Raw genomic sequence first — 16,827 nt, forward strand, 5'->3', positions numbered from 1 at the left:
GTAATTGACGCAAACTCCGTTCCTTTTGCTCGAATCCCTGGAGTGGGGGATAGAGTAATTCTAAACACGAACAGGAGAGTCTTATTAACAGCAGACGCACACATGGGTGAAGGTCCGAGGCACAAACAGATCAAAGAATCTCAGACAGAATTACAATCAAAATACTGGTGGCCGGGGATGAGCCTGCAACATTATAAATTTGCAAAGAGCTGTCCTAACTGCAACAGAGATCGCAGTAACGAGCCAACCGGAGTATTGCCATGGCCATTTCTGTAGTTAGCATAAGGCTATCTATACGTAAACTCCAGTGTCCCATTAATTTCTTTTAAGACTAGATTCACTTAAAAATACAGACCCCAGCACTCGGCTGACGCAAGAACTGTTATAAAAGATTTGCGAGTCTTTATCAGCACATACGCAATTGGCATGCTACATTCTGATCAGGGTCCTGCTTTTAGCTCTCGAGCTTATAAGGAGGCCATGACCAGCATGGGCATTGCGTTGCGGTACTCTTGTCCCTTCCATCCTGAGGGAAATGGGATTGTGGAAAGAAAAAACCGAGACATAAAGCAATCTATAACGGCAAAGGTATTAGGTTCGGGTGATGGGTGGGTCCAACATTTAACAAGTGTCCAACGTAGTCTTAACAATCTGCCATGAAATTCTCTAAAGGTTTCAGCCCGTACGAACTATTGTTCGGAACTAGAATGTATATTCAGGATTTAGATAGTCAAACTTCAATGGTAGAAGATAAGAAAAAATGCTTTGACATCAAAGATCGTTTGGCTATTTTACAGGACTTAAATGAAATAAGAAAAGCCCTGAGCAACATAAAGTTAAAACAACAGCCAACAACCACTTAAGATACACCACCTGTCCCAGCAAGACCTGTCTGGATTCCAAAGATTGGGGATCTGGTCAGAGAGAAGATCGCGGTGAAGAAGGAATTTGGGCCTTCTTACAGAAAAGCAGTACCTGTCTTAGCTGTCAGCGGAACAAGATCAGTTGTACTACCGCCCCTTGCTGGTAAAAAGGAGAACCGAGTTGTATCAATCGACCTGGTAAAACCACAATCATGTGGCCAATAATAAGTAGTAGGCCCAGTGGACTCCCAAGAATTAGCAGAACTCCAAAACTTGCTACAATCCAAGAGGTTCAAACAAATCACATTTGATAAACCTGCAGTAAATAACCTGCAGTAAATAAAAAAGGACTATGCAACAATGCCATGGAACTTGTGCCTCTTGAAACCCAAATTGAAACAGTTCGTCAAGAAACACCAGTCTACAACGATGTAGCCTCAGACTATGCTAATGAAAGAAAAATTGAAAAAGCAATTCCAACAATTGACAGAACTGCATCTGGCTACTTCATCATTTTCGATAACTTTTCTGAAGATTCAAGCGAATCTGAAGTAACGCCAGTAACAAAAACCTTTAAAGACAAAGCAACAGAACTCTTTCATCAACTCAAAGAAGCATATCTAAATGCACCATTGATTGAATTTTGGATTATATTAGGTGTACTTATCCTCCTTCTTTGTCTAATTTTAGGAAAATGTATTACAGTACAATGGACACAGCAAGTCAGAACATCAACTTGGTCCTAAAGCCACACAAGTCATCTCACATCGAGAAAAGAGAACTATCATCAGTGAATGTCACAACCATTCCAATACCCAGGGGGGTAGTTTGAGACAAAACGGATTACGAAATCTATGGCCCGGTCGAACTCTTGAAATATCCACACCAGTTCAAGGTCTCATTAAGCGACTTTGTAAAACCAAATACATTTTCTGATGATTGGGACTTTGAAAGCATAAATAATATGGATGTCAGATTTAGTAATGTCAGCAAAATTTACAGAACATGATTATTTACAGGGTTCATCGAACTATGAACAAATGTACTGCTATAACCACTATGCACATCACTATTTGCTTAAATCTGCTCAACCTAGAAATGTTTTTAAGTATAATCAATGGGAACATTGTGCAACTCCACCTAAAAGCAGTTCGAAAACATTTCATGAGAAATTCCCATACTTCTCAGGGTTTAACACAAGTGATGCAGAAACATTTTATTATAAACTGTTAGATAAAACAGGGTTAAAAACTATGTTGACAAATACTAAATTGATTTATTCGGAAACATTTTATGAAAAAATAATACCATTTGGTTTTGATTTCTGGAAAAACAACGTTGAAACAAAAACCATCTGGGGTACAAAAGAATGGCAGGTCCAAGGTTTAGAAGCATTATTTCGCACCTGCATGATCCCCGAACAAATAATGTTCTTGAATGACACCATTTAACAGACTACTTGTCTTGGCCTAGCTAAGATTAAAGACCTAAACAAACCGTCTATTCCAAAGCCAATACCTGATAATACGACCACAGATATTGAGATAGACGTATCCCAAATTTTACACCAAAATAGAACACATCCTGATTGGAAAAAGTGGTTAATCTGGCCAACAGACACAAATAACTGTCAAGTTAGATTCCTGAACAAAATACAGGGGTTAAAAATGACCAGACCAGTCCCTAGATAATCCCAGAGACAACATCCAGGGATAGTAACAACATACAGTGTAGGGAAACTATGCCTTGAATGGTTACAGACATCCACACTGGCAGAAATTAAGCAACACTTGACTTTACTTAAAGACAGTGCTGACTTGCGCAATTTCATAATGGGACCACGCAAACAGCGACAAAAAAGTTTCATAGCGGCCAGTATATACGCTGCGTACAACGAAGCTTGGAAAGTAACTCAAATTGAGACAGCGGAGAAAATACGAGAAATTGATCGTATTAATTTGGAAAAATCACTTTCTGTTGTGGACAATGGGTTAATGACTCTGTCCTCCAGAATATATTCACTGGACAGTATTGCATCATCTGCTATCGATATAATAGATCAGGACTTACTAATGTTAAAATATGGTCAGTCCAAATTACGTTCTATTGTACAGCTAGGCTGGACGTTGCAAAACCTGTGTTCAGGCTACGTGCCATGGCGTCTGATAAACATAACGTCATTATTCTCTATCTTTAACCTTACTGATAAACAAATCAGTTTGGCACAAAAAGGGGCAGACTATACGATTCTGAGCATTGAAAAACTTGAGAGATTACCATTGACAATGTCAGAGAGACCTGTCATTGAATGGATAATACACGGAATAATCACAATTCCGATAACAACTTTCCAATTTAAAAATTGCCAAGAGTATATACCAGCAGGCCAGTATGAAAGGTTGGGTAAAGAGTACATTAAGTCATCATGGAAATTACCTTATACACACACTTTATAGTGACAAGAACCAGAATGTATTTCTTAGTGGTAATAATTGTAAACTATCACTAAGCGGTATACTTCTGTGCAAAGGTATTAATTTGCATGGGGCCTGTGAGGGGACTTCAAATAACCTTTTATGCCACCAGCACTGCACACCTGCAACACAGATAGAGCCATTCTTTAGACAACTTTCGAACGGGAGTTACGTTCTAATAACGGATCACAGCTGTTGTGGCATGGTGCCAGGGAAAGCATATCTCGTAAGCGTTAGTTCCATGGTCACTTGCTGTATGCAAGTATTGTATCCAAACGGTCCTCCTGATACAGAGGCGACGATTTGGCCTTCTCTGAATATCTCTTCTATATGAATTGATACTTTAAGCAGAATGAAGTCTGTTCTTTTACAGACAACTGTGCCTTTAACGTCATCAAAAGAAACATATGATCTTCAAGTTGCAAGGACAACAGCAGAGATACATACACTTTTATCAACTAATTGCCCCGTGCATTTCGTAGAAATGCTAAGCCAAATTCTAAATATGTCAGATACCAGTGGCATCACACATGTATTTAAGACCATTTTTTCGGACTGTTAACACCCTTCGAAGCAGTCCTGGGCATCTTTCCCAATTTTGACCATTCTGTCTTTGGCGGCCTACCACTACTTTTGGGACTCGTAGCAGGAATTTTATTTTTGACTCTTCTGCTCAGATATGGCAAGCCAAACCGCAGACAAGACTCCAGCAACAATGGAAGAAACGATCCTAGCTATACGCTATCGGGACCGCATAACTAAAGTCCTCGGAGGTCTGAATATGACCTGGTTTCTTTCATTCAGACCTATATGGCAGAACTGCATCTTACCTGTGCTTCTATGTATGCTATGCGGAGAAGAATCCGTGTTGGACACCTGTCTTACACTACAATCAGCAGTACCAATGGATATCGATACTTTGCTAAGTCCTGTAACGGCTCATGCATCGTGTTGTCCCCAGCGGTTACCAATCCTGATGACGGCATTCGTTGAAACTTCACCAATACGATTAGGTGGTGGCAGTGAAGTACGAGATGAGAGCAACATCACCCAGGTACGACCTTCTGTGAGCATTGCTGATCCTGACATCGATGATAGCAATCATTCTCACGACTGTCCCGTTACAGCATTTTCAACCATGGTCGAACTTTCACCTGAAGCTGTAGACTGTTTTTTTGCACATCTGTCTGAAGTAATGTTCTCCCCTGAACAGAAAGAATAACTTTTTAAGCAAACCGCACACAGCGTTCCCCTGAACTCTGAATTCGGCCTTCAGCTTTGATAAACAATAGCTACTGAAAACATTTGGAACTATTTTCTCCCCTGAAAACTGAATTATTTTTTTTCAAAATTCCAAAATATTTACCTTTTTTTTCTGGCACATGTACTCTGCTTAAAGTAGAACTATTCTTAAAGAACAGATCTTCTATTTTTAGTAATTCTAGAGACAAAATATTACCTCAGCCTCTAGCACACTTACAAGCAATTGCATTTATATGTGATGAAATAGTCTCGACCTTCTTTTCTGTATTAAGAGACATTTCATGTGTAATTTTCGCAAATCATTCAGCTAAATATATATGCATCCTTTTTTTACTGAATGATTACACTGCTTGGTAAACGTACAGTACCAATAATCTTTCGTGTATCTCGCATACACCATTTCAAATGCAAAAATGTATTTTGGGGTGGGTTGGAATACACATGCACCTTTACATGTTTACTATTGCTTAGTTTTAGTAATGATGGACATTAGATCGTGGAGTGGGTATTGTGTTTTTCCTATTGTGTCTAGGAACCTGAATCAATATTGCTATTCTTTGCCCTTGTACGGCTATAATCAATAATATCCCTATAATGGCATAGGAATCAGATCCATATTTCAGTAAATCGCCCTTGCAGTCCAAGGCACGGCAAAAGCTACTTCCTTGGATTCCTAGAAAGCACGAGTACTTTTGACACACCAAACCTCAAGCAACCTGGGAAATCCCCATTTGCTTTGTTTTGATTTGTAATAGAACTCCTGCGGGCACTGTAAGAACGGCCAGTTCTTAGTGACATCTTTATTGACGTCTTATGTCCAAACCTTACGTCAAACTCGGCACCTTTCAGGTATAAATATACCAACGTTGCCTTAAGCAAACACACGGTGGTGGTTTTGGAGCAGAGCAGCTATCTACTTGCCCGAGAGCCCAGCTGATGCGAGAGCCCACGGACGCTGCCCCTCTTTGACGCACTGAGAAAGACGCTGTCTTTTCTCCTGCCGAGAAAATCCAGCTCCGGCGTTTCCAGCCTAACCGTGCGGGTGACTGGGATATCGACTCCTGAAAGAGAGATACCAGACCTCCTACATTCTATTCCCAAGGTACAGTGCTGACTAAACCCTTAGAGAGAATTCTTGAATCAGATTCTTGGCAAAACCCACTTAACTTAAACCGCTACTTACTTACTCCTTACCACGTATTAGGGTTAGGTCTGGTACACCGGGGTAGGCGTATTTTAGAAGCACTAGTTGCGCACGTTAGCCAATGTATATATGTATGTATATATTTTATCCATTTTAAAGTGTCTTATGGCTAAGAAACCATACCAATGCTTTTACAGTATTATTTCATATGGCCGGGATGCCTGTCACCCCTCCCAACACAATCCCCAAGGATGGGAAGACGGACGCAGTTCTGAACTTTTGGAAGGCGGGAGGGAGTCACCCTCCCGGCCGTATTTATTAAAATATGAAACAAAATTAAAACATTAAATAAAAAGTTTCATAATCATGTACAATTTTCATTTATTACATTTCGATGAAGACATGTTCTTTGGCTAACCTTAACAAATCTCTAATACAAAGGTTTCCTAGCCGAGTCTAACATCCTGCAAATGCATACATTCTAAATTAAAATTGTACATCCTAGCATTAAGGGCCAACGGCAAGGTCTTAACCAGTGTCAGATCCCTACTACCAAAAACTCTCGCCCTCACGGTGTGAGTGGCGGCCGCGCAGAGGACTGTACCCTCCTTGCCAACTCTAATTTCCCTTGTCTTGTCGGGGGCCCCCCTTTCCGCTCGACGCCATCTTAAAGGTCGTCCGAGCACCCGTGTGAGGTATCTGTAGGAAGGACAGCGTGGACCCCCCCCCCCACCCCCACACTCTCTATCACATCCGCCGTCGCGGATATCCGGGCCCCGGGAAATTCGTAGGAGGGGCATATAGCCGCCTCCTCCCCTGGAAGGGGCCTATGGTCGTCTCCCCTTAGGCGACCCATCCTTAGTGGGTGCCGCCTCCCAGTGGGAGTGGCTAATGGCCGCCTCCCCCCGGGCGCTCCCATCCATAGTGGGTGGTGCCCCCCCTCTAGGGACCTTGAAATTACTGCTCACCGATCATGACCTTACCGCCACAGGCCGGATAGTTGACCGGCTATCAGGCCCCCCCAAACTCCTCCTAAAGGTCATGCTTCCTCAAACCCCTTAGCCATGCTATGAAGTCTCCTATGAGTAAAACATTCCCCTCCCGGGACAGGTGAACCCCATCATTCAGATACATGTGATCACCCCGAATACACCCATGAGGAATGCTATGCAATTGCGCCGAGCGAAACAATCTACCAATTTTGTTGTTAACTTTCTTCACCGAATGGTTCAGTGCTGACACTGAAAGGCCCCACCGCCACACCTTTCTGGGAATCATGTGGGACCAGGCAATCGTGCACCCCGGGATTCTTTTTGCCAACCAGCTAACGGCCGACAAAACTTGCTCGAGTAATACTCGTCGACCCAGTGTCACCAAGTCATTGCCCCCCAGGTGTACTATGACTACAGATGGCGGTGACCTCTGCCGCCCTAATAGATCCTCAACAAAAGATTCGAATTGGTCAATACAGAGCCCGCCCCTTCCATGGAAGGCCACTCTGTACCCGTATTCCCCAGCTGCGCGAGTCGCGTCACCTGCTTTGAATACGTCCCCGGCCCGTCTCACGTATGAGTGGCCCACGACCCAAACCACTCTCTCCTCAGACGGTGATCCTTGACCGCTGGTCCCCTGGTACTGGGTCGACTGCAAATTCCGCCCTGCATGACATGCTCACGAAACTGTAAATCAAACAGAAGACAAGAAGCGTGAGTGCATGTAACTTGACTTCACAACATGTGCAATCGCACATACCTTTTAAAACAATTCGAGGACCATCGTCCTAACTGTTTCACTTCTTCTGCACTCTGACCCCTGGCTGTAGCCTCAGTAGCAGCCCCTATCCTAAAGGAGTGGGTCCCGAAATCGCACGGGTCCATGCCCGCCGCAGCGATTGTCAGTGCTAGCACCCTCTGGAACTGAAACCTCGTCAGTGGGGTGGCATCGATGTGCCTCAGCAAACTCCCCCCCCCATGTATCCGCTCTCAGTGCCAAGTATTCCTCTATACACATTATCGGGCCCGTGGGGGACCCTCGCATGCGCTGGACAACAACACGGTTTCCCATAGCTCCCTGGTCAGTTTTTGACCTAGCTATCGTGACTACCATCGAATCACCCCTAATTAGGATGTGATCCCTGCACAAGCCTCCCTCCACATCTTTCTTATTCCTTGCGACCAGTTCGCTCACCCGCATAGCCACATGGAACGCTAATGCGAAAGCTGCCCGGAACAGAACTGCTTCGAATTGGGAGGAGCATGTCGTGACTAGTTTCGCCATGAGTAGGGACAACCTTTCTAAGCCAATCGGGCGCCTCTCGTCTTGCTTGCGACCCTCGAGGCGCTGCCAGCCGTGAAGGGCTTTTTTCGCCAAAAAGGAACCTGTTGGGTCTTTGATGCCATGCACTTGCGCCATGAATGAGATGGCCGCCCTGTGTCTATTGGCCGTTGCCGCTGATCGGCCTTCTCTGTGCAGTGCTGCCAGGAACCCAAGGAAGGAATCCTCCTGACCCCAGTTCTGACTCCCTGTCGGACCCAAAAATGCACAATAGGAACGAAACGCTCCTTCGTATGCCTTCCTCGTCCTGGGGGCTAAGCTTGCTGCCACGAGGTCCTGTAATCCGGGGCACCGATTAGCCAGAGTGCTTCGGGGAATGGTGCCGCCACTAGGTCCGCTGTAGGTAGATAACCCCTAAACGCCTGCATATGTGAACGAGAGAGTGCATCAGCCGCATGATTCAGTACACCCGGCACATGTTTCGCCCTGAACTGTACATTCAGTCTCATGCAAAGCAGCACAATTTCCTTCAACAATCTCAAGATCCATTTGCAGCGTGCTGCCTGATTGTTAATGCATTCTACAACAGTCATATTATCAGACCAAAATACCACTGAGCGGTCTCGGAACTCGTCCGGCCATGCCATCAGAGCAACAAAAATTGGGAATAGCTCAAGGAACCCTATGTTACCTGTGAGACCGCTGGTGTGCCACCACGTCGGCCATGTTTGCGCCGACCATCCATTACCAAAGATGGCGCCAAATCCCACGCTCCCCGCCGAGTCGGTCCACAAACCCAGCTCGTCCGAAGACGCTGGCGGCTTGTTCCACACTACTCGACCGTTGAAGTCCGCCAGGAATGCCAACCAAATGCGCATGTCCTGGCGAACCTCTGCAGACAGTCTCGTGCCTTGGTGCCCTTCTTTGAGACCAACCATAGCTTGTGCAATAGAGCGTGAAAAGGGGCGGGCCATTGGTATCATTCGCAAGGCAAAGTTAAGCTGACGCACTGCTTGCTGTAACTGGTGCAGGGTCACTTTCGCCTTACCAAGGCAAAGTTCCAGGGAAGCCCTAAATTTCGATACCTTTCCCACTGGCAAACGGAAACATCCCTCCACAGAATCGAGCTCAATTCCCAGAAACTCCAGTGAAGTAGATGGTCCAACTGTCTTACCTGGTGCCAATGGCACTCCAAACTCCCTCATGAGGATGCAAAAGTCCTGTAGCGCCTGCGCACATTTCGTGTCGCCGGCTGCTCCCAAGAACAGAAAGTCATCTAGGTAATGCATAACATGCCTATGCCCCGTGGCCTCGGTGAATGCCCACTCTAAAAAACAGCTGAATTTTTCAAAATAGGCACAAGAAATGGAGCAACCCATCGGCATGCATTTATCCATGTAATAACGTCCTTGGAACGCAAAACCTAGCAGACGCTGATCCTGTGGGTGTACCGGGAGCAACCGGAACGCCGATTCGATATCTGATTTCGCCATCAGCGCCCCGGGGCCCAGGCGATTTAACATGGTGACGGCATCATCGAATGATGCGTACCGCACCGAACAGACTTCCGGGTCAATAGCATCGTTTACTGAGAAACCCCTTGGAGCAGACAGATTATGGATCAGCCTAAATTCCCCCGGGTCCTTTTTGGGGACCACCCCTAATGGGGAACAGATGAAATTCGCCACTGGCGGGCGCTGAAAAGGCCCAGCCACTCGGCCTAGGCTCACCTCTTTAGCGATTTTTCTCTCCACCACACCTGGATTATGCTGTGCCGAAAGCTGGTTTTTACAAAAAGGTTCCCCACGAAAATCCCCCGCCGGGATGTGGAAGCCATATAAGAATCCCTTCCTCAACACCCCAGCAGAGACATAATCAGGGTATTTGTTTAACCAAGGAGTCATAGCCATGAGATCAATGGGAGTAGGCAATTGTACACAACGATCCACCTCAGTCTTGCTTGGACCCTCCTTTACCTCCCGACCCGCTATTTTTCGATCTGCATGAACTCTCCGGGTGAGAGGAAATCCCACAACCCGCACACACGTGTTTGAACCTACATGCACCTTGCGGTCTGTTACAGTTGCCTCTTTTGAAGCCCCAACAGACCCCCCGCTTTCCACCATTCCCGCCTGTTTCCGGCTGGTGATCGCCACCGGTGCCTGCTCGAAAGGGCACCGCGGGCTTCTGGCGGGAAACCCCCGACCCATTTCCACCTGGCAAGGAAGTCCTTGCCGTCCCGGGCAGGAGCTGCTTATGCAAAGAAATTGAGTTGAGGCAATCCCATGTCAGAGAGGAATCATACTCTTTCGCTTTACGGAATTTCATGTCATAACCTTTCCATTCATCCCCCTTATACGTTTCATAAAAATCCATTATACGTGCCTGATAACAAGACAGTTCCGGCAATACCTCGGGCTTACGTTCACCAATAATCGCAGTAAACATTGCAAAGGCCTTCGCCCAATTCGTTATCGTCTCCTCCACCCTGAACTCCGCCATCTTGGCGCGCCAGACGCTCGGGTGCCACAAATCTTTCTGTGTTTTAGCATATTCCATCTCGCGATGGTCGGTTAACAACGAAAACATATTGACATACTTGTCTGCCCATATCAATTCTTTTGTGGCCATCGGGATATGATGAACCACCCTCTCCCGCCTTGAGGGTAATGAGCCCTCCCCTGCCACTGGCAAGGCGAGCTTACCTGGTGCGGGCGTTGTTCCCGCCGTTTTCTCGAGACCAGCTGCCGGTCCTTCTGTTGTCGCCTGTGGGGAGACAAAAGGGAGATACGCCTTTGCGGCATCTCGCGACTGCCGCAACTGCTGGATTAGTAGTTTGGCCTCTTCGGCCGTGTCTCCTGGCGCCGTAGCACCCCCTGCCTTCTTATTGAGCCATGCGGCCAACTGGGTGGCCAATTCAGGAGGCATATCCTCATCGTTAGCGGGCGTAATCACAACCGGAATCGGTTGACCCGCGTCTGGGGTTGGTACTGGGTCATCAGCTGGTATGGCAGGGATGACCGGGGGCACCTCAGGGACCGGAACCTCCCCTGCCACCGCCCTCCTCGTAACCCGTTTCCCCTACCCTCGGGGACGACTCCCGGCAATGCCGGGCCTATTACCTTCTTCGGGTTACCAGGCTTGTTCATTGCGGCCAGTTGTTTCTTGACATCCGCCAAATCACGACCAAGCGCTGGGACTTTTCCGAAGCTTCGTTCCATTCTCGTCATTCTGGTCACCAACATGCGAAGCATCTGGTCTGTCTCGGAACCCTTTCCTGCCTTCTTGCCAGACATGGTTTCGATTATCAACTGTTAGCCGATCAACACGGTCCTGGATCCTTCGCTGTAAAGTCTCTGAAAGAGAAACACAAGAATTACAAGTTCTCAAAATTGCTCCTTGTTCCGTCGAGGGCTCACGAGCAACGAGTGGGTGCAGCCTTCCAAGCACAGGAACAAGAGGACGCTTCTTCGGATTCCCGCTCTCTTTATTCTTCTTCGGGAGGGCGTGTACCCTCCGCCGGTACGCCTACTGGGCGTGGCCATCGGTGTAGGTGTCTAGGACAACCCCTCTTGGGCGGGAAAAGGCGCGCCCCGGCTACGCCGCTTCGGGCATACCAGCCGAGACACGCCTCCCGCCCAAAATGGTTTCCCGGGAGGATCGGGGCACCCAACCATACGTTCGGGGGGGCCGAGTGGTCGCCCCTTTCCATAATACTCCTTTTACTGTACGTACTTTACTTTATATTAAGTATTGCAATTGTGTTCATTGAAAACGCCCGTCTCGCCCTTCTCTGCACTATGGTGAAACTAAGAACGCACATTTGACTGAGTGAAATAGCTGTCTATTGTTTTCACACGACTCTAGAGATTTACTCTTATTCTGAGGGAGCAAAGTTGTCATGTTATATGGTTGTCGGAACCTGAATCCCTTCTTGTCTGAGCCAGGGAAGCTGATCTCTCCCTATTCATTCAAGAAAGTTTCCAGTGACCTCTGAGCTAGCTGGCGCAAACCTAAATTAAGTTTAACATAGTCAGTAGAGACCTAGATGACCTCAGTCCTACGTCTACATTGCTGTTTATTTTATTCTAATGCGCAGAGCCTATTGGGAAAATAGAAACTACACTACACTAACACGATTACATAAAAAACACATACGCACCGTACTACACAGGCATTTCCTCTTGGAGCACCTTAAGGTTGGCACCATTTCATGGGGTTTACAAGTCAAGAATGTTCCTGTCATTTTTATAGAGGATTCTGAATACAAAAAAGGTTTCAGCTTCATCAACACCAAATGTAGCAGGGACCTTATGGTCCACACCATTGAAACCGCGCAGAGATTATGTCTGAAAGAACAAGAAGAATTAGAACAACTTACGCAGGCCATTAAAGATAACCAATCAACAGCAGAGGCCAAGACGCTGTTAGAAAAAATTGAGAAGGAAATATAAATATTCAAAGATTCTGCTATTAATAACAAAAGTGCCAAATTTAAAAAGGATACCAAGGCATTCAACATTGAGCAAGTGTACCCCTAACTCATCGAAGATTATTACACTTCCATTGAATCTCGAAGAGCACTGACAACGTACCAAGGGCGCTCCAGAAACCGTTTTAGTACATTCTCAGAAACATCTTCATCTGATTCCTCAGGAGATCAAGACACAAAAGACAGAACTTCAAAAAAACAGGTGTCTTTTTTAGATAGAGGCGGAAAGTAATCGAACACAAGATTCAAACAACCATGGGAAATGCGCACCAGGAATCATTTTTACAAAACCTAGAAAACTCAACCATAGTTAACCTCTCACAAAACCAACTGTCCAGAGATGAAGAAGTACTATTAAACCTTGGACTGAAGTTTGTACCAAATAAAAGAACGGACTACACAAAATTAAAACTTGAAGCTATGAAGTTTTGTCGGAAGATACGATTGAAAGCTTTTTTTGCAAATTGTGATTCAACACCTATTGAAGAGACTACATGCTTTAGAAATAAGTCTAGTTTTATTCTAACTCAAAACATTCCAAACGAAATTTTTGCATTTGAAAGAACAATATTGTCATCTATTATCAAAATGGAAAAGAATAAGAAATATTTCAATCAAAATCTCACTTCTAAACAGCAAGCTGTTATCAAAGAACTTAAAGCAGATTCTTCAATAATAATTAAGAAGGCAGACAAGGGTGGGGCAGTGGTTATCTGGCTTCGAGAGATGTACCTAAATGAAGGAATGAATCAAGTGACCAATACGACATGGTATCGACCGCTTGAAGAAGACCCAATGCTCTCTTTAAAAGCAAAGATCACCGAAATAGTACAACTAGACTTAGAAGATGGCTATCTTGGCCCAAAAGAACATGATTTCTTGATTTAAAAAATTACAGAGGACACCAATTCTTTATTTTGTGCCAAAAAAATCATAAAAATTTAGATTGTCCCCCGTGAAGGACGATAGTCTCGGGATCCGATTCAGTATTCGAGCCAATTGCAAAATATGTGGTGTACTACAACACCCATAATGCACTGGCTTAATGCATCAAAGCCAGCAAGCTTAGATGGATGTATAAGGTACTGAAAACTACAACACCTATGATTTCAAGCCAAAGGCCATTTTGGAAAATGTCTCCAATTGGAAATGCCACTGCCTCACTTTGAGAAACTAGATGAGAGCTAACAGATAAAAATTCAGGTAAGGCATCTGCTGCTGAGCTCTACTTTTTAATCTACACAAGTTAACAATCACGAGCCATGCTTGAGTGCACATTAAATTCAGTTTTTCAGCAAAAACGAGCTAACTGTAATAAACAACGTTCATTGAGGACGAGTGCTCTGTTTAAAGGTATGCTTTTATTTGGAAACTACAAACACCGATACAAATGCATTTTACAAAACGAATGCTCAAGTTAATTAAGGGTTATGCTTGCTTTTAGAAAATTAAAGTTGCCATGAGTGGAGTAGCACTGAGAAAACTTCACCGCATTTAAATAAGTGAATGCAATTCTATGGCAGGACCGGAGGCTTCTGATTATGCTTTCTCATTTCTTTACTGCAACAACAGCAGCCAATGAAAATGAAAGTACACATGTAAAAAATAACATTTCTCATGAGGCTTTGAACCACGCCTCTCTAACAACAACCAATCACGAAGGTATCATGTCTTTAAATCCTGGAGACATTAGTCCGGCCTCCTCTCTTTCTTTGCTGCTCCGCAGCCCAGATAAGTGTTCTTTTTCTTTCATGCTTATGCTTAATGCCTATACATTGGTTAATGCCTTTGACTATTGTGTGTGATTGTGTATGTATATTACATATTTTGATTGATCGCTTTACGCTTTCTTGGCACTGTTTTATTCTTGCATTGTCTGCCTTACTCTTAGTTTGGGGCCGGAGCTTCGCTCCGTTCCCCGCTTCCCCGTGGTGGCGCGTGTTGCGCACCTAGGCCCGCCCGCTCCATTCCCTCGACTTCCAAGCTTTGCTGGAGCAGCACAGGCTTCGGCTAGCCGCATTGTGAGGGGTTAGCCCCCCCCTCGGGGACGAGCGTGCGTAGGTGCCGTCGAGGCCTTACGCACGTCTCGGGGAGCCCGCGCACGCCGTGTTGGCACGCGCAGTTCTCGAAGGTGCCAGAACGACGCTCTGCCCCCGGCTGAAGTGGGGATCGACGCAGCTTGGGCCAGGAGCCGTGGGCGATTTCTGTGCGTTGGCAGCTTCTTTTGTTCAGGCGACACCTCTTTCCTCCGACTAGTCCTAGAGTGGGACTTGGCCTTGTCTTGGTGTTTTCCCTGGTATTTCCGGCTCCTGCGCCTGGCACCCCCCAACCTCGACGCCCTTGCTCGGGCTGGTCTGGCTTCCCACTGGGGACTTGAGTTGGAATTTTGGATTCCTGTTCGCGATGGCAGACACTGAATACTGCGAAGAGGAGGATACTGCGTATGGCTTTCAGGGACAGCAGGAATTCTACGAAGGGGACTCCATGGAGGAGATTATAGACAAAAAACTCGATGCCAAATTGGATAAAGCCCTTTCCTTGGCCCTCTCCCCTCTGGCCAAGAAATTGGATCTGCTGGTCCCGGGTAAACCGTTGCCCGTTCCGGGCAAGGACCCCCTTCAACCCCCTCCCGCGAAGAAGGCGGCTCTTGACCTGTCCTGGCCGCATGCCCAGTCTTACAACAAACTTTACAAGTCCCAGGAGTCTCGATCCTTGGACAAGCCTGTTACCCCTCCCCCCACATCCCCCCTGGTTATCACCACAACGGATACCGGCACCGATACCGATTCTTCGGATGCCGCCCCGCGTAAACGCTCCAAGAAGCGTAAGCACACTTCCCCGGTCATTCCTACCCGCTTTTCGTTTGATCCGACGGACATTGTTCACCCCAGATCTTCCGACTGGGTTCCCCCACCGGCGGTGACGGCCTATCTGGAGACTCATCTCCGCAAGGGGTTCGATAAGGAGGTTCGTGCCCGCCTTAAATCTGAATGCCCGCGCCCTGACTTGCCCCATAAGGTGGCTCTCACTCCGGACATAGACCCTTCCATGACCACTTTTCTTAAAAAGTACAAGAAAGATCCGAAGAAAGGGATTGATCGCGCGCTCAGAGCGTGCCAGGATAAGGTCCTCGACCTCTCGGACCCGTTGGCCAAGATCCTAGAGTTGGCCCTGCAAGCGCAAGAGACTGGTGCCGCCATACACCCTGAAGTTTTGGCGGGTTGGGCTCAGAGGGCCATTTGTATGTTGGGCAAAGCGAATTGCGCCCTTGCCTCGGAACGGCGGAAGTCCGTCCTTCTCCGGATCGACCCTCAACTAGTGGAATTGGCTTCCTCGGAGCCGGGTCCTTTGGCGGAAGGACAGTTGTTCGGGGATAATTTCATCAAGGATATTGCGAAATTCGTGAACACTTTTGCTTCTTTGGACAAGTCTCAGGCATCGCTGAAACGTGTTCTGCAGGTCTCTGGTAGGGCCGGGCGTGGCAGAGGACGCTCGACCGGCCGCTACTCTAATCCCAGTCCTCAGAGAGGCTACGCCCCTAGACGGGGTAGAGGAGGGTATACGCAAGAACCGGATCAAGCCGGATTTTACCCGTCCCGATCACGCGGCTTCAGGGGCCGCTACAACAAAGGTGTCAATCGAGGCTACAAAAACTTCGACAACCAGTCTTCCGGTAAGTCTCACCCTTCCTTTACTTCCTTTAGGGGGAAGATTGCGCCATTTTGTCCGGAATTGGGCAAATCTCACCTCAGATGTGTGGGTCCTTCGGACCGTTCAAGGTTATGAGATAGAGATGGTGTCTTGCCCCAGTCAGCCCTTCCCCCCCCGTCCTCTCCTTTTTTCCCATCTCGAACAGAGTTTTATAGACTCAGAACTAGACGAGCTTTTGGCAAAACAGGTCATTGCTGCGGGACCCTTCCGGCCGGGAGGCTTCTGCAGCAACGTCTTTCTTGTTCAAAAGAAAGGAGGCGGACAACGCCTCGTGTTAAACCTGAGGGATTTCAACCCCTTTGTCACGTATCGCCACTTCAAGATGGAGGGCATCCATCTTTTGCGAGACCTTCTCTTGAAGAATGACTGGATGGTCAGGCTGGACCTGAAAGACGCTTACTTGACGGTCCCAGTCTGCCCATCACATCAAAAGTTTTTACAGTTCCCCTGGAAAGGGCATTGGTTTCGTTACGAGGTACTTCCTTTCGGGCTGTCCTCGGCCCCTTGGGTGTTCACCAAACTACTCAAGCCTGTGGTTTCCCGCCTCCGGGAAATGGGGGTTCGGTTGATTGTCTATCTAGACGATATGCTGATCCTGGCACAGGA

Source organism: Lissotriton vulgaris, chromosome 2_2, assembly GCF_964263255.1.
Source record: "Lissotriton vulgaris chromosome 2_2, aLisVul1.2, whole genome shotgun sequence".
Classification (NCBI taxonomy): domain Eukaryota; kingdom Metazoa; phylum Chordata; class Amphibia; order Caudata; family Salamandridae; genus Lissotriton; species Lissotriton vulgaris.